This window comes from Streptopelia decaocto (genome assembly GCF_964273445.1).
Source record: "Streptopelia decaocto genome assembly, chromosome: 7".
In the NCBI taxonomy this organism is placed as follows: Eukaryota; Metazoa; Chordata; class Aves; order Columbiformes; family Columbidae; genus Streptopelia; species Streptopelia decaocto.
Genome location: NC_138661.1, coordinates 46,625,801 through 46,645,366, shown reverse-complemented (window position 1 = coordinate 46,645,366; position 19,566 = coordinate 46,625,801). Strand labels below are relative to the sequence as shown.

Here is a 19,566-nt window from a genome sequence, read left to right as displayed (position 1 = left end):
ATAACTATTTAAAGCCAAAGTAGACTTTATTGAAGGCTGAACACAAGAATAATCTGAGTTCACCACCGCTTAACTCTAAATATGTTGAATCTCAGTTGCATTACTACACATTCATGTAAGAAACTCAGCTGTAAAATTTGGATTAACATTAGAATTTCTTCAAAGCTTATGGATATTTTGTATCTTGGGAGCTGACTTGGGTGTTAAATAGTGCTTATAGATATCATTTACCTACTATTACTATATCATTCCTCAATATACTCCACAATGCACAGGGTTACATGAATTATGAATACTAGTAGAGCTTTTATATTAATGGTTTAATAGTACTTGATATGGGTGTACAGAGGATAGAGAATATTTGGTTGCACTCATCTTGGGGACTGGCAGATGCACTAAAAGAACTACCGACAAAGTATTTTTGCGAAGACTGAGTTAGCATGAGAATATATTAAGATTTGAAAGCTGAGTATTTCAAGTGAAATCTCAGCTTCAGTAGAATCAATGGAAAAGTTTGCAATAGCTTCAGTGAGACTAGGAAATCTGTTGTTTCAAATGTTTCTTAATTTACTGGTATTGACCAGTACCCATTTTCATGTTTCTGTACATAAAACCATAAGAAAAAAGGGATACATGGCTTTGCTCTTTCAATAATCCCCACTGCCTGAAATCTGAATCTTAACCAGCTTGATTTTGAGAAGAGTGTGACTAAGCACAGAAGAAATTATTTATGGATGTTTTTATGATTCATCTATCAGCTGTTTTTAATATATATTGCAAAATCTCTCTATATACAATTACATACGAAGAACTGTATTGGTCAGTAGTCGATAATAAGCAAATCCTGTACAGCAATCACAATGGTATGCCTGAATGCTTGTTGCTGGATTATCTATTTCAGGCTTTATTAGTTTGGTGCAAAAGGAACAACAGTTTTGGCATTGTTGAAATTTGCCATTTGATATTGGAATACATTCTTAAATAAATATGGTTATGTTATACATAATTTTAATACATTTTTCTCACTTTTTTTTTTTTGCTACTGACTTATTACTTGCTGTTTATTTTGTATGTACTTTAGACAATGGAAATTATGTTAGACAAAAACAAAGTTTGAGTGTTTTTCTTATTTGGGTTGGTAAAGCAGTGGAGACAACTCACAACATCAACACCACATTTGTCTCAGGAACTGCTAACGAACGTACAGTGCAGTGGTGGTTCAATAAGTTTCAAAAAGGAAATGAGACCCTTGAAGATGAGGAGTGTAGTGGCAAGAACCAATTGACAGCAATCAGAAAAACTGATCCTCATACAACTACACAAGAAATTGCTGAAGAACTCAACATCGCCCATTCTATGGTCATTCAGCATTTGAAGCAAATTAGAAAGGAGAAAAAGTTTGATAAGTGGGTGTCTCATGAACTGATAATTTAAAAAAATTGTCATTTTGAAGCATCGTCTTATTCTATGCAACAACAATGAATCATTTCTTGGTTGGATTGAGATGTGCAACAAAAAGTGTTTTTTATATGATAACCAGCAATGACCAGCTCAGTGCCTGGACTGGGAAGAACCTCCAAAGAACTTCCCAAAACCAAACTTGCACCAAAAGCAGGTCATGGCCACTGTTCGGTGGTCTGCTGCTGGTCTGATCCACTACAGCTTTTTGAATCTTGGCAAATCAATGAGATGCACCGAGAACTGCAACACCTGCAACCACCACTGGTCAACAGAAAGGGCCAAATTCTTCTCCATGACAATGCCCAATCACCACTTCTTCAATCATCTCAACAACATTTTGCAGGGAAAATACTTCCACAACTAGCAGGATGCAGAAACTGTTTTCCAAGAGTTCGTCAAATCCTGAAGCACAAAGTATTACTCTACAGGAATAAACAAACTTATTTCTCATCGTCAAAACTGTGTTGATTGTAATGGTTCCTATTTCAATTAACAAAGGTGTGTTTGAGCCTAGTTACAATGTTTTAAAATTCACAGTCCAAAACTGCAATTACTTTTGCACCAACCTAATAGCTTGAGTATTTCAGCTGATATTTTTCTTAAGAAATGGGACAAAATCTTCTGTGTAACTGGTGTTCCTTATATTTTCTGTGTGCAATATAAATAGTAGAGACTTTGGCTGTCATTGTGAGATGAATGTTCAGCTTTCCATCACTGTGTGAAGTCTGATTCTCATTCTTTTTTCTGACATTTTAAAATAAAGTATTTCAATATAACAAATTTTCTGTGATGCTGTGCCATAGATTTTACATGCTTACTGTTAAAGGTTTTAAACCAAAACAGAGTGAAGTCCCTGTTTGATTTGTAGAGACACCACCTACCAAGAAGCTGGATGAAATCATGAAAAGGGTATACAAAGGAGAGCAAATAAGCTTTCTCAAAAGCTTTTATTATCTATATACTGCAGAACCTTATAAAATGCTATAAACAGAGCTCATAGTAGCCCTAGTTATATTAATAATAAACATGAACACATCACTTTTCATGTAAAGGAATCCCCCAGGAACACACTTACTCATCATTAAATAACAATTATTTCACTGCGGGAATGGGATGGTTGTTTTACAGTGCCCAGGAGACAAAACAAAACCAACAAATCCTGCTCAAGAAAGCTTTTCTGACAGCTAAAATTGTTGTAAAATTTTAGAAAGATTGCAGTTATCTTCAACAGAATTTAGTTAATCCAGCTATAGTCACTTCTGAAAAGGTCAGAAAACCTTTGTCAACATACTATCTTAAGAAACTGATTCATGCCAAGGTTATTAAATAATGCAGATTATTCAGTCTCAAATTAATAGCAGTTGACTAGCAATAGCACGCTTCCGTGGCTTGAAGACTGAGGCCTTATATCTGTAGCCATATTTAAAATCTTGATAAAGATCATTTATTTTCACAGAAACAAGTGAGCAATAGCAATTCTCAACCATTTTAGCTAGATGTACTTATACTCAAAAGATCAAGAAATGAAATTATTTTTCTTTTGATTTAAGTGACTGACTCAAAAAAGTGACTAGATTTGAGCTGCTGAATATAAGGCAATTCATTTGTCCAGGTTCACATAGCAAATTTGTGTGACAATTTAATATGAAATCTAAGCCTTCCTATTCTTAGCCCTCTGGTCTTAACCACAATCAATACTAAACTCTTTCCCAAGACACCTGAAGTTTAAGGAACTTGAACCACAGTTTTAATATAAATGTAAGAGATCTTTAATTCACCATACTGCCTTTTTTTTCTTTCTATTAATTAATATTTTAAGCATTTAAGTTCCTCTTGTTGGGCAAAATTGACATGTTAAAGATTCCAGAAGTTTCAAAGGAGGAACTCAAGAATAATAGAAAATAGTCTGCAATGTAATGGCTGAACACTTTTCATTATATATACTTGAACTCTCATCTATCATGCAATGTACCTTACTAGGTAACTAACCTACCCCTTTGGATTAAATCTTCCATTAGTATAACCAAGTCCCATAACTTACTTTGAGTTTTCCTGTTGCAAAATGAGAAGTAGGAAAGGAATACAAGTGAATTCCCAGCAATAAAACGAAACTATGGAAATGAAAATACCTTTTATTTCCTACCAGCACAACCTTTGTTTGTGGGAATAACGGAAGATTCCGCAAGGAGGAGAGTTGTAAATACAGCCAAGTGACTGGAGTGTAGAAAAACACATAAATCACAAGTAGAACCTCTGTGTTAGTATAACAGGCCTGTGAAAAAGCTGCAAAGGCACATTATCATTCATCCTTGAGATTCCTGAAGGCAAAGATCAAAATGTGGGAAACTGTGCCTGCATGAATCCCTATATACTGGCTGAAACAAGCAGGCTCGATGGTCTTCACTAAGGACTGAATTCTGCAGCACCTGTGTCTCCACTTGTGTGACCTTTGCCTGGAAGCCTAAGTGCTGTTTCAGAGATTTCCCCGTTAGAGAGGCAACAAAAACAAATTTGCTTCTTGCTTTGCATTTGTGGCTTCTGGTTGTTACTGTGACCTGCCTGTGTTGGATCACACATTTACTTTCATCATGAAGTAAAAATTAAAGGTGGAAGCCCACACCGTAAAGTTCAACAGAAAGGGTGAGAACTGTTTGGTTAATTCCTCTTCTGTTTCTCCATTCTTCATGCTTCAGCCAAGAGCTGGAAGTAAATTTAGGTTCCAGATCTAAGGCTTTCTCTCTACCTTTTCCTTTGTCTTTCTTTTTCTTCATATTTCACTCACTGATAATTCAAGGCTAAATAAAAAAATATGGCCTCACAAATTCAGCTTTTTATTGGAAACACCAACAAATCAGCAACAGAGAGCAGGAGGAAAAGCTCTTTTTATTGTTTCTTAGTCCATAAAAGCAAAAGTAGGCTTTAGATTGAAGGAAAAAAAATGAGTTAGTCAGACCTCTTGACTTCCAATAACTTATCAAGTTTCACAGAGCTATTCCTCTGTATACTACATTTCCCAGTTTCTTTAAATATAATATCACTAGGGAATCTTCATTTATTGTTTCTACTACACAGCTGGCTGATAGTTATTCAGAGCTGTGATTGTGCAAATCTGCCTTCAGGCTGTATCAAGTGTCTCTACACCAGCTGGACAAGTGTCTATCCTAAAAAAGGTAGTATTTTCTCGTACATTTTATTTGTAGTGAAAGCCTTAAGAGCAATAAACCAAACACATTAGCTACATTTTACCGTATACTTCAGAAACAGAATAACACTGCTGTGCCTCAAGGTAACTAAACAATTTACAGAGCATTGGGAAGTTTCCAGAGCAAAGCAGTAATTTGAACTTCAGTTTCTTGTGTCCCTCAAGAGTGTCCTAGCCATACAGTTGCTGGCTATTCTGGAGGGCACCTCTCCCTAAGAAAAAAAAAAAAAGCAGGAAGGATCCCCAGTGTTACAAAGTTTCTGATATGTTTTCTTGAAAACTTTGACAGGTATTTTCTCACAAAAACTCATCCTAATTAAAGAAAACACTAGCAAGGACACACACACACACACACAAATAAAACAAACAAACAAACAAACAAAAAACAAAACAAAACAAAAAACAAATAAAACACACAAACTGAAAAAAAAAAAAAACAAAAAATGCATCAGAATAGTTAATTTTGATGCATCCTCATTGTTGGGAATATCAACAATTTTATTACAAGTTGTGTTACCAACAATATTCAATATTAAATAAATTATGATATTTATTCAGTTATTCTAACTGGGGAGCCACACGGTTACATGTATTCTTTGCTGATCATACTTTTCTTTAACTATTCAGTGTTCAATCATTAACTCAAGAAAAGATTTGTATACATCAATCCATCTACAGTCCCATACCTAAGTTCATTTTGACTTATAAGATCATATTTAACTATTGGTGTGAGCAGAGCCTTAATTCCCTTTCCAACTGATTATTTTTCATGTGTACTTTAGACACTATCAACCAACATAAGTGTCCTGAGGATTCTTCTGAATTTTAGGTGATCTGCAAATGCTATCTGCAAAGCACGCTCCAGTAACATAAGCTCAGAAGCTGGTGTTCCACACATGAGATGCTAAGTACACAGGCACTTGGCACCAATTTTGAAAATACATGTTCAATAGCTGCCAATACTAAAAGTTGCAATATGCAGATTTTGTAGCTCCCAACTTGGTGTAGATAATAGCAATTAAGAGAAAGAGGATACTGACAAGATGGAAACTCAGTCAGTCATGCTTTGTGATTAGTAGACTGAAATGTATCTCCTTAGTTTCTCTCCCACCATATAATGAATAGAACCCAACAGAATTTTTCTGATGAAACTGAGCTTTTCTCACAAAAGACTCATCTGCCAAACTGACACATTTTGCAAAAGCAGATTGTTTTTGATGAATTGCTGATGAAAAGCAGAAAGACTGCAAAAAAACACCAGCCTGATTTTCTGGCTGCTAGAGTCCAAGAACATTTTGGAAAAGCAAAGAATGCTTCAGGCGCATTGTTTTGGAGACAAGAGAGTGTTTGGTACTTGGAACAACATAGATTTAAAAAAAAAAAAAAAGCTTCTGAAATATATACAGTAAGTGGAACATAAGAACAACCAGCTATATCACACATGATTATCAGAGATTTGTATACAACTAGAACTACAAAGAGAATTTATAAAAATAAAATTCCACTGAACGCAGAGCAGTTAGGTAATATACTACAAGTAGTATCTCTGTATTTCATGAAAAGTCCTTCAAGATGTCTGTAGTGGATAACTACGTTTTCTTTTATGTGACCAGACAGTATCAAGCATGCATACAGTGCTCATTAAAGAAATTTTCACATATATGTTCTCCTCACAAATGGCATTGCTCCGATATTCCTGCAGGTTTCTAGGTACACAAAGTCCTATGTGTAAAGGACCCAAATGTTTCATCCAAGGAACATTCATTCCACACAACATAAGCAAAGACAAAATTGTCATAAAGGTATTCATCCTGCAGTGGTACAATTTTTCATCAGACGCTTTAAGGAAAGAACTCGATACTATGATTTTAATTGTTTATTTTGACTCTGCTCGATGTGTGAGAGCTGACAAGACTGTAGCAAATAGTGACAGCAGATAATTGCTACACAGATATTTGCTTCTAGTAAAATACATGTCTCCAGGCAGTACTCAGAGTAAAATAGTCTTTCACTCCATCACATATTTGCTGGGAAATACACATTAAACTTGTCATGCCTCCTGACCGTAAGTAGAAGTCTTCTTGCTGAGAAGGCACCATGGGAGTGTTCTGCATCTAACTAGTGTCAGATGAGTGCCTCAGCAATCCCACAGAAGAGCCATTGAAACATGGTCACTTTGTACAGTATCTCTCTGTGTTGTGACAGGCACTTCATGTTTGATTTTCTTAATGCTTAATTTCTGAAGCATGAATTATGATTTCACTCAGGAGGAACAGTTCTATATACTGTTAATTACTTCAATGTTATCTGCTCTAGGTAGTCCAAAGAATTCCTAAATATGTGTGATAGAAAGTGAGATTAAATGTGCTTTTGTAATAACAAAGATATGTATTATGTACTTGTGATTAACTGGGTTATAGTTTAGTTAACACTCTCAAAATGTCAAACAATATGCCAGCTATTGCAAGAACTTACTGAGTGATTTTCACAAATAATTGGAATTTCATTGAATCTTAACATTAACTGACTTTGTCAGTTACCCTAAGGCCACCCGTCAAGGCACTGGCAGAGTAGATGAAAGGCTGACTAAAACCTCAGAAAGAAACACAAACATTCAGAAAGAGCCAAATCTAATTATCTCAAAGCCCTGTAGCACTTAGGACTCCATCCTACAGGTAGACATTTAATATTTAACAACCAATTTATCCATTCTTCTAAAAGGATTTTCTTTATGGGTCCCAGGAGCTACTTACATGAGGATTACCAGATCCTCAGGTGAAGTGTTTATAGACTTCAAAATGGGACAAATCTATGTATGATCTACAGTTCTTGTGACTTAGCTATCCCCTGAGCTTACTCAGATAGTTTTTCCCATAAGAATTCACTGTAAAACATACTTTAGTGGATGATAATTTCTGCAAAGATGAAGTGGCTTGTTCTAATTAATAACAAGCTTTATTGTCATTTAAGTTTTAATTAATTGAAAGCTTTCTTTTTTGTTTAAGAATGACACTAGAAAGTTCTCTTCTGTCTCTTTAAAACAGCATATGTCTAGATCACAGGAGTCAATTCCTCTGGCAGATCAATGGCTGCTCAGCTGCAGAAGCATGAAAAATCTCATCTTGTTGTAAAGGTTTGGCATCTACCCAGGAATCAAAAAGATAGGCATTCTGGTTGTAATTTTCTAATTGTAAAACTGAAATGGGAGATTAGCTGGAGTCCACCCTTCCAGTCTGCCCTTCCCCAAACAGAACATCTCTAAAACAATCAAATACTTAAAGAACTTCGATTTCAAATGTTAAATCCATACTCCCATCAATAAATTCATACTTTGAAAATATTAAGTCAGTGGGTCTTTCAAAATGTACTTAAGTCTTTCAACTTCATGGTTGTCCAAAACTACTGAGTGAAAAGCAAACACATTCTGAGGTCTTTTATAGGAAATAAGCAACCCACATGAAATAAGCTGGCCACGCTTTCAACTTCCTGGTTGACATAGGATCTATCATAAAATCCGCTAGTATTAAGTAGCACTCTTATTGGTAGCCTCGTTAGGGATACAAAGAGTTGAATAGACACAACTGTCCTTGCTAACGTGTCCCTCCCAATATGGGTGACTATAAAGTTTTTTTCAGTGTAGACATACCTCTGTTGTTAAACACAGGAGCTCATTCCCTAGATATGTAAATGTAGGATTTATATGGCAGGAGTTATACAGAAGTTATACTACGGACTACTTTTTCAGGAGTTAGTGACAAAATAAAGTCATTATTCACACAGTGTAAACTCAATATTTGGTGAATAGCTCTGACATCTATATTTTTAAAGTTTAGAAAGAACATCTAAGCCAGATCCTGAATATTTCAAGAAATTCCTGTAATGCACTTCTGTTAGGAATATACAAATGTTTCCTTAGAACCCTTCTTTCTACTTTGTGAAAGTTCACCAGACTGGTTATAGAGAAAATATTTCATATTTTCTTGTGAAACTGTGTTTTGATAGAAAATTTCAAGACATTTTGACTTTATGTATAGAAAATACGATGCTTTCTCTTGAAAGTCACAGCAACAGCACAATAAGAGCTTATGTGCACTGTGATTGCCTTCAGCTTTCTTGAAACATATACAATGTCTTGTCTTTGTACAGCTGTGCACCTAAGTCCATTTGAGTTAATGGCACTATTGCAGAGAAAGGCAGAAGTGTTACCTACTGTCCTGGTTTTGGTTAAAACAAGTCAAATTATCTTTTAGGGAATTTTCTTTTCAGCTAAGTTCATCTAAGTAAATGCACTTTTCTGAAATTGGCTGCATGTTTTTTGGACCCCCTGAAGCTGATAATGGTAGCAATGGTCTGCAAAGGAGGCCCAGGTTTAAACTTATTGTTATGGCAGCCAAGGTTACTGATAAATTTTGTAGGTCCTGTAAGTGAGAGGAGTGCACTCTCGAGGGGGGTGGACACAACAGGTGACCAAAATTGACCAACTAAGTATTCCATCCCATACACATCATATACTGTGTAAAACTGAGAGATCAAAGGGTCTCAGGCTCTTCGACCATGGCCGGCATCTGAAGAGGACCCTGCCTGTTCTGCCTGCATTCTGAGGCCTAGTTCCAGGCCGTGCCTCCCTGAATCCAGTTCCTGTGTACTTCAGAGTCCAGCCCAAGACTTCTGGGTACCCGCTCTGCAGCCTCTGGAGCAGCGCCAGCTCCGCTGCTGGCCACTGCGCTGTGCCGGGAAATTCAATATTGTTTTTGTATATTTTGCATTATTTTCTCTATTTATTAGTAGTGTTAGTAAAACATTTTTAACTTTTCAACTTGTAAGTTTCTCTCCCTTTTCCCCTATTTCCTTTCCTTAGTGGGGAGGGTGGGGGGTTAGCAATAAACAGTAACACAAACACATCTGAAAAGCACATAAACTTAAGGTTAAACAATGACCATAAGTTAAAAAAACACCAGTTAAAGAAACCTGTTTGAGCTAAATGCCTTACTGGGGAGAAAAGGAGGCTGAGGGGAGACCTTATCACTCTCTATGAACATCTGAAAGGAGGCTGTAGTGAGGTGGGCGTCAGTCTCTTGAATTATAGAATCATAGAAAGTTCTGAGTTGGAAGTGACCCACAAGCATCATCAAATTAAGACAGTAAGCATAACACATTTTAAATGTCTAAGGTTCACTATTCTCCAGTTTGAAAGGACATTCAATCCGTTCTTATCACTTGTAAGAGTTCGGTTTTTCACAATCCTAAATATTTTTGGTTTTACTCGAATCTTTTTTCTTTTAGAATTTTGTCTGTTAAACTTAGAAGTTTTTTTAATGGTGACCAAAAATAGAAGATTTAATCTGACTTTTTTTCTTTATTTTTTAGTTTACTGTATGTTTTGGAGAGATCTAGTTCACATAGAATTAAAATCAAATACCTTTTACCTTGCAGTATTTGAAATGTATTCACAGAATTCTCATGCACAAGTATGCCAGAAAGAAAACTTCGAATCATTTAAAATAAGGCAGAAATTTATTATCCCATCTATTGAAAATTTCTAAAATAATTTTAAAACTTCTGAAACAATTATGTCTCTTTTTGAGCAACAAATGCAAGTTTTGGCTATTGTTATTTCTTCTACTTTTGCCATTAATAATTGTTGGATGAGTGTTCAGTTGCTAAGCTGTTAGGAATTTTAGAAATGGCAATAAATAAGCAAATAGAAAAACAATACTTATTCTGATCAATGCAAGTGTTAGACATTGCAGTATTACACAAAGAATGCTGTAATCATAATATCAGAACTTGTATCTCAGGTAAACTACAGTTAGCAACAAAATTCTTAATTAAATTTATCTTAAAAATTGAAGGCTGTTTACTGACTACATTATTTTTCAAAACGTGGTAATGTGACTTTGTCATGAACAAGTATAGAAGGTGCTTACAATTGTAATGCCATGGAATGAAATATCATGTACCAGCGTACTTGTCAGTGAATACCAGAATTGTTTAGAATTTGTCATGTCAGTATTTTTTTTCATAAGTTCACACATTTACACATTTTTATGAACAGCACAATCATGTTGATATTATTTCTGTAAGGGTAGGGATTGGAACTTCGGATATACAGAGCTTCTGAAAATGTAGCAGATAATCTTAGAGTAAACAATGTCTATAAGCAGTTCATATGCCCCGTGGAGTCAATGAAATCTGTGAAAAGCTTATCTAGCTTGCCAGATCTTCTGTGATGTTCCTTAGAAAGAAAGATATATCATCTCTGTACTCCTGCTCCACAACATTACATCCTCTCTGTAGACAGCTGCAATAGAATGTGTCATATTTTCAGACTGGCTTATGCTTTTATTTGACTCTTTGCTTTGAATTATTATTATTGTGAATTGATTTAAGTGCATCTGTCACATATTGTTAAAAAGGTCTTTGTTTAGGATTTTATTCAGTCCCCAACACAACTAAGCTCCTGTGGTCTCCATGTATGCAGCTCCGTGAGAAACAAGTATGCCCTTAAATTGGGACCAAACCTCTGTCAGGCATTATTGGTCATTATTGTTAGGCATTATGGGATGTATTAGAAGGGGTGTGATTAGTAGGTCAAGAGAGCTTCTCCTTCCCCTCTACTCTGCCCTGGTGAGACCACATCTGGAATATTGTGTCCAGTTCTGGGCCCCTCAGTTCAAGAAGGACAGGAAACTGCTTGAAAGAGTCCAGCACAGAGCCACGAAGATGATTAAGGGAGTAGAGCACCTCCATTATGAGGAAAGGCTGAGGGAGCTGGGTCTCTTTAGTTTGGAGAAGAGGTGACTGAGGGGTGGCTTCATTAATGTTTACGTATATATAAAGGGTGAGCGTCAGGAGGATGGAGCCAGGCTCTTCTCGGTGACAACCAATGGTAAGACAAGGGGTAATGGGTACAAACTGTAACACAAGATGTTCCACTTAAATAAAAGAATCTTCTTCACAGTGAGGGTTACAGAACTGGAACAGGCTGCCCAAGGAGGTTGTGGAGTCTCCTGCTCTGGAGACATTCAAAAACCCGCCTGTGTAACCTCATCTAGGTGTTCCTGCTCCAGCAGCGGGATTGGACTAGATTTAGAAAATGTTTTTGATTCTGTTCTATCGGTGTTATTGTTGGTGTTTTTTGTTGTTGATTTGGTTCTATTTTGTTTTGGTGTCCCTCCGCTCCACCCCCAAGTATTAGTTAGTTTTTCTTTTTCAACAGATATAAATGTCCAAAGTGCCAACTAAAAAGAGTGAGGAGTGAGAAGGAGGGAAAAAAACAATTAATCCATTTTAGTTTTATGTCTTGAAGAAAAATACCCTAACAAATCTTTCCTGTACTTTAATCTAAAATTATATTCTTATTGTGTTTCAGTTTCAATAGGAAGGCATAAAAATGAATGGGTAGTTTATGCATATTTGCATGAAACAAGTGTTGTGCTTAGGTTGAACCTGGTTCGTATATTTTGTAACAAATATTTTGTAACATACATATTTAAGTGACTGGACTACATCTGGATCCCCATTTATTTACAAATTGTTGTATTCTGCCAGTAGAAAGGATGTAGGAAAGTGAATGGAAGAGGTTTGTGGGGATTGTCTTTGCATGAAACTGGCCTAGCTAGTTCTTCAGTCCTTGCTTCTATTGCTCTTTGCAGCAACAAGTGTGGCAGGATGTGCTTTATAGCTCTTGCAGAAGGGACTGTTTGCTTCTAGCTATTGTCAAAATTTGGGGACATCTGAAGCAGGCTGACAAACTCAATAAATAATAACAGCAGTTTCATTGTCTCAGTAAGGGATTAAATTTTGAATTTGAAGTGCAGCACATTATTCAACCCTTATACCTACTAATTATAGGCAGTAGGTAAATATTTAAACAGTGATGCTTTGATTATTATCTCTGTGACCAACTGTGTGACCACTGTGCAACAGTATATCACATCAGCTAAGGAGGACTAAGGCACTGAACTGCAGGAAACTTTTGTAGATGCCAAATATGTTTACTTAGAAATTGGGAATGCCATTGGGGAGAAATATCATAAGATTTCCTATTGATAATAGCTTCAGGTGAGTACTGTATCTATTGAACAGGCAGAATAATATCTGTCCATGTAATTTGCTGTTGTCTAGCCATGATTTTTTGGTTTGGCTTTCTTTGGACTTCTTTAATTGCTGAGAAGTTTAAGTCTGTCTGTGAGAGAATTAGCCAAAATTAGAGCTCTGTGCAGGCTGCATATAAATACTTAATTGCATTTTCAAATTTTTGAGACACACATTTTAGAGTAATTTTATATCTTGTGTGAGGAGCCAAGGGCAATTCCTCATTCAATTCCTGGTTTCTCTTTTTAGAAGAAAGCAAATATTGTGCTGATGGAATAATGAAGTTTGCTGAGAACATGCATGTGAATATCCTATTCTAAGAGATTTTTAAGAAATCCAACTTTTTTAAAAATAAAATATTAGTTGAAGCTAGTCACCATCACTTAAAACCTAACTTACCTCTCTGGACCTACTAACCACCCCTCTTCTAATACACCCCAGGATGCCATTGGCCTTCCTGGCAACAAGAGCACAGTGCTGGCTCATGGTTATCCTGCTGTCCACCAGGACCTCCAGGTCCCTTTCCCCTATGTTGCTCTCTAATAGGTCATTCCCCAACTTATACTGGAACCTGGAGTTGTTCCTACCCAGATGTAAGACTCTACACTTTCCCTTGTTATATTTCATTAAATTTTTCCCTGGCCAACTCTCCAGCCTTTCCAGGTCTTACTGGGTGGTGGCACATCCTTCTGGTGTGTCAGCCACTCCTCCCAGCTTGGTGTCATCAGCAAACTTGCTGATAGTACACTCTATTCCCTTGTCCAAATCATTGATGAATATGTTGAATAATATAGGCCCCAGTACTGACCCTTGAGGCACTCCACTAGATACAGGCCTTCAACTAGACTCTGCCCCATTGACCACAACTCTCTGGCTTCTTCCCTTCAGCCAGTTTGCAGTCCACCCCACTACCTGGTCATCCAGACCGCACTCCCTCAGCAGGTGGTAAAATAGTCTCCAGAACAACAGTTATGTTTGCTAAGCACCCTCAGATCCATCCCAGGGCATTTTTCTGTCCCAAATAGAACACTGATTTGATTGAAGCACCATCTGTAACAGAAGAGAGGAATGAGTAATAGTTGGCTGCTCCCTTTATTGTTGGGTAATTATCATTACAGAGGTATGACATAAGCAATCAACAGCTGACCAATAGGAGAGCAATGGGGGAGCTGACTCTGCTACAGATAAAGATACGTATATGCAATTAATATATGTTTCTGACATGAATGGAGGATCTCAGTACAGAGAGACTTTATAGCTGCATGTCTGATCCTTCTGTTCTTACCCAAGGAAGCACTTTTTATTCAAATTACTGATCTACTGATTAGAAGTCTGCAGGATCTTGTCATTTGAAGTAATAATAGCTTTCCCACTAACACCAGTAAGGCCAAAAGTTCACAATCATGTGCAGTGGGTTTTTTTTTGTTTGCATTAGTTTGGGTATTTTGTTTTGTTTCTCCTATTGTAAACAAACCACAAATCTGGAGGAAAACTGCTACCATACAGTCTAAAATCAACAAAAGTAGCTGAGAACACTCTGGCATTGGCACTTTGGTTGTATGTGCCCTAGAATGAAGACACTCAAATAGAATTAAATGGGCATTCAAGAATTATCCATCTCTCACGAAAAATTAGAAAAATATCTTGACATGGAACACCAACATTTCTTGAGAGAACAATATTGTACTAACCAAAGTATCAATCTAATTAAACTTAACGCCACCAGTTTTACACCAGCTGCTAATTGAATGTGGATTTGAGAGAAGCGTTGTTACATTATATCCTGAGAAGTGGGAAGATATCTAGGGAAGCATTACTAATTAAAAAAAAAATCTACATTTTCATGCCACCACTTAAATATTCCCTTAGTATTTTTTTTTTTCTACAGGTATATGTATATTGTGTAGAGAAAAAAATATTAATGCTTAGTCATATTATCTGCATCCTTAAACAATGATGACTGACTTAATATTGATTCTTACAGTTCACATTTCACAAAAAAAAAAAATTGCACATTATGTTATTTGAATTCTTGAACGTTTCAGAAAGCTGGAAAGAATAAACCTAATGACAGAAAGGCCTCAAAGAATCAGTTAAACACCAATTTGTTAGGTCTGTATGAGGCAAGAACTAAAAAATGGTAGTTACCAGAGCATCACAGTATGCCCTTACTTAATGATCGACTCAGAAGACTTCCATGATAAGCACTGAGAAGTGGGGTGTGGGTGGAAAAAAAAACCCACAAAAAACAAAAAAACCCCAAACAAACCAACAAACCAAACAAACACAAAACAAAAAACAAAAACAAAAAACTGAAGACCTTTGTCAAACAGTCATCAACTGTGGTTTTTTAGATATTTAGAAATTATTCCACTCACAAGAGCTTCCAGTCAACAGGTCATGGAAAAGACACAATAATTTTTGTCCACCAGAATACTGATGGAGATGCCACAGAGCCACATATGGCACTTCTGAATTCCAGTCTGCAGGACTGTAGTTATGAGTTCATGAATGTTGCTTCCAGATCCCCCCAGTGGCAGAGAAAGAGTTGGGAAGACAGCAGTAAAGATTAGATGGAGAATTAAGTAGCAGAAAAGCCCTAGTCCTCTGGAATCAAGGGACACACATTAATCATCATTACAAGTTACTGCAGTGCTTTATGAAGTGATGGATCTAAACTATACTGAAATTATTGAAAAAAATCTCTGATTTTTAGGAACAGTAGCATTCTTTCTAATTCTTATAAAATACCTTATTTTACACAGGCCCAAATCAGATAACATGTTCAGGTGAGATCTGATAATACTTGTTATATTAGCTTGCAAAGTAAGCATTTTCGTCATTATTCTACATCCCCCTGCTTTTTGTTTTCCTGTAAACACTGTAATGCCCAAGAGAGCTTACCCACATTATCCTTTTGGCCTATTCAGGGAGGACATACAATGCTTTGCTTGGATGGCATGTGGCCGGGCATTTTGAGAATATTCAGTTGTTACAAGCAAATCTTTCAGATTCTAGCTATGATAGCACATACATCTAGCTTCTATCTTACAAGCATTCTGCTAACACACCTTTAACAAATGCTAAATATATGTAACATGCTAGAAGTTAAACTAATCCAGAATGGTGAATTGGCATAAACTATTGCCTGTCAATTAACAGTTGGTGAAGGAGAATAAATTTAGTACAAAAATATGATTTGTTATAAACAGAAAAGCTATGACCTAAACTAAGAATTGTTGGGTGAAAATAAAGTCCATGAATTTCCATAGGTACAAGTAACAAAAACTCAGATGCTATAGTCCTCAAACCATCTCAGTGTATGCAGCATTCATAGGCCTATGGCTACCAATGTCATATGCATCACTAAATTGTTTGGCCTAAAATAATAATAATTTATATCTTTTTTTACTGCTCTCTTTTTTTTGGTGGGTGTATGTGTATGGAACATGTGTATGGAACATGTGTGTGGGGGTCCAGGGTGTTTTGGGTTGTTTGGGGTTTTCTTTTGATAGGTATGTATTTTAAAGGTAAATGATAGAACAGAACCACATAACCAGCATTAAAAAAAACCAAATAATTAGATTTCAGGAATAGACAAGTTTATAATATTAATTAGGACATGATCAATACTTCTTAGTGTGAAGTTTTTTCATTTTTACATGTACATAACTATGTGTTTTATATTTTTAAATTGAACATATGTGTATATATTTTTATTTTAGACAGTAGAACCTTTATATACTTTTAAAACCTAGGGATAAAAAAAAAGACATAAATTTGATGTGTTTTAGTGAAATAATCCACAGACAATAAATGCAACTTATTTAAATTTAAACCTGTCTCAAACCATTTAAGAAAGTAGAATAAAAGCTGTCCAGGAAGTCTAAAGTCCCTGCACTGATAGATTTTATAGTCTTTTACATATTTCAAAATATTGTGGGGAGGATTCAGAGACTTTGCTGTCATTGGGCAAAGCTCCATAGATACAACCCCAACAGAAACTCCCATTGAAGTTGCTCTTGCCAAATTTCTTCTTGCCTTTATACGAGCACTTCAGGAAGGCATGAGTAGTTTTGGAGGTACTGAGCAATATGATGACAATTCCTGTTCACTTTATTTTATCCCTAGATTTCAGCAGAATTTCCACTCTCATTAACAGCTTTTCATTTTTAGGATCATGCCGATGGAGAGGTGGAAAAGAACTTCTGCCCACCTAGTCTGAAAAGTGCACTGACATAATGATCTGATTATTAAAAGGCTTAATTTACACAAATACGGGTATGTACAAAGACTTCGCATGTATCTCCTCAAACATATTTCATCACATATCACAGAATCACAGAATGGTTGATGTTGGAAGAGGGTTGGAAATCATCTAGTCCAACTCACCTGCTAAAGCAGGTTCACCCAGAAGAGATCACACAGGAATACACCCAGGCAGGTTTTGCATATCTCCAGAGAAGGAGACTCAGCAACAACTCTGGGCAGCCTTTTTCAGTGCTCTGTCACCCTCAAAGTAAAGAAGCTTCTCCTCATGTTTAGATGGAACCTCCTACATTTCTGTCTGTGCCCATTGCCCCTCATCCTATCATTGGGCACCACTGAAAAGGGTCTGGTCCCATCCTCTTGACATCCACCCTTCAGATATTTGTAAGCATAAATAAGATCTCATCCTTCTCAGCCCTCTCTTCTCCAGGCTGAACATACCCAGCTCTCAGTCTCTCCTCATAAGAAAGACGCTCTAGGCCTCTAAACATCTTTGTCCTCAGGCACCATTCCTGTTCTCCAAAACCTTTCAAAGATAATGGAGAGCGGCCTAGCAATAACATCTGCCAACTCTCTCAGCACTCATTGGTGCATCCCATTGGGGTCCATGGATTTGTGGATGTACAGTTTGTCTAAACGATCTCTAACCTGATCCTCCTCAACCAAGGGAAAGTCGTCCTTTTTTCCACACTTCCTCTCTTATTTCTAGGGTCTGGGATTCCTGAAAGACAGTCTTAGCAGTAGAGACAGAAGCAAAGAAGGCATTCAGTAACTCTGGCTTCTTTGTACCATCTGTCACCACAGCACCCTCCTCATTCAGCAGTGTACCTACATTTTCCCTAACCTTCCTTTTGCTGCTGATGTACTTGAAGAAGCCCTTCTTGTTTTCCTCCACATCCCTGGCCAGATTTACTTCCAAGTGGAGCCTGGCTTTCCCCACCACATCCCTGCAGACTCTAGCAGCCTCTCTATATTCTTCCCAGGTGGTGTGTAATTTTTTCCACATTACATAAACATCCTTCTTCCACCTGAGTTTTGACAGGAGCTCCTTACTCATCCATACTGGCCTCTTACTCCCTTTACTTGATTTCTTCCTCGTAGGAATGAATTGTTCTTGAGCTTTGAGTAAGTGATGTCTGAATATTAGCTGGCTCTCTTGGGCCTCCCTAACTTCTAGAGCCCTATCCCATGGGTGTGGAGAGTTTTTACCAGAAAGAGGACATGGACTGTGTGCTGTGAACAAGCCAGAGCTTGAAGTGACTGAGGTGCACTAGGACCACACAGAAGTAAACAGAAGCTGGTCTGTACTCGACCCAGGCTGCAGGAGGGGCACTGTCATCACTGTGCGTGAACAGCTCGTGGACAGTGCCCTGCAGCTAATCACCATAGGTGGGGGGACGCATGACTGCAGAGAGTAACCAATCATAGCCTGTGCTTGCCACATGGCCTTTGGGTATAGAGTATATAAGGGTTGGAAAAATGTGGTCTGGTGGACATTGATATTCAGTGTTGTTAAGAGTTCATTAAAGGGTATTGATATTGAATTAGACTCATTACTCTCGCCGGCCCGCCTGTCCATGCTCAAAGAGGTCCTCCCGGCAATTTTGCATTCTCCACATCTTACGTTAAATTGTAGCAGAGGATGGTTAGCAAAGCAGGATCTCCGGAGCGCAATTTACTGCAGTAAGCAGCATTCATAAAGACGGAGCCAAGCTGGGTTGTAGGAGAGTGGGCTTTGTCCGGTATCAAAAGACAAGCACCAGACGAGCTGGCCACTCGCCTTCTACTTTAAGACCGCGCTGATAAGATAATGGATATTGAAACAGCCATGGCACTGTTGACGACTATTCTCTCTAAGAGAGGTGTCGAATCGTCACAGAAAAAGTTAATCACATTGATTTTTTTAGCTCAGAAGTGGGGACACTTTGGAGAAATTCCACTATACGGGTCGTGGACAGTATGCTACAATAGAAGTCCAACTGCGATTTGGTGCTGAAGTTCACCGGTAAGCTGCACAACTTGCCCTAGATGCTTTCTTAACCTTACTAGGACCCTTAGCTCCCTCATTCAGCGGAATACGCCGAGGCACTACAGAAAATTTCTCGCATTTTATTGACCGGCTACATGAAGGAGTAATGCAAAACCTGGGCTTGTCAGAAAATTCTCCTACACTGTGCAAAATATCAAGGTCCATTTTGGGTTCCAAGCCAAGCAGTAAAGCCGGAGTTGAAACAAATTCAACCGAATCAACCCCTTGCAACAGAACCTTCGGAGGACACCGAGTGAGGCATAACCTTTGCATTAATTTAGCTGTGACATGTATGTGTAATATAGTTATATAAGTAGGCCTTTAAACACCACTACCTTCTGAGTAAGTCTATCAACACCCAGCACATCATTTGTTACACGTTAAGTAGGAGTATCATTAAACCAAAGTTCTTGGAATTTGTTTAATCAATCCATTGCGATATTTAAACGGCAATGGAATACCTCAAGTTTACTAAGAAGAAAAATATTAACGCATGGTTTGACAACCA

The 19,566-nt window shown here is 37.3% G+C and overlaps 1 long non-coding RNA gene across 1 annotated transcript in view; it reads left to right on the top strand.

The window, feature by feature from the left end:
- The window catches only part of LOC309442355, an 869,094-nt gene that overhangs the window by 533,104 nt on the left and 316,424 nt on the right, over window positions 1-19,566 (top strand). The gene's annotated exons all lie outside the window — the stretch shown is intronic.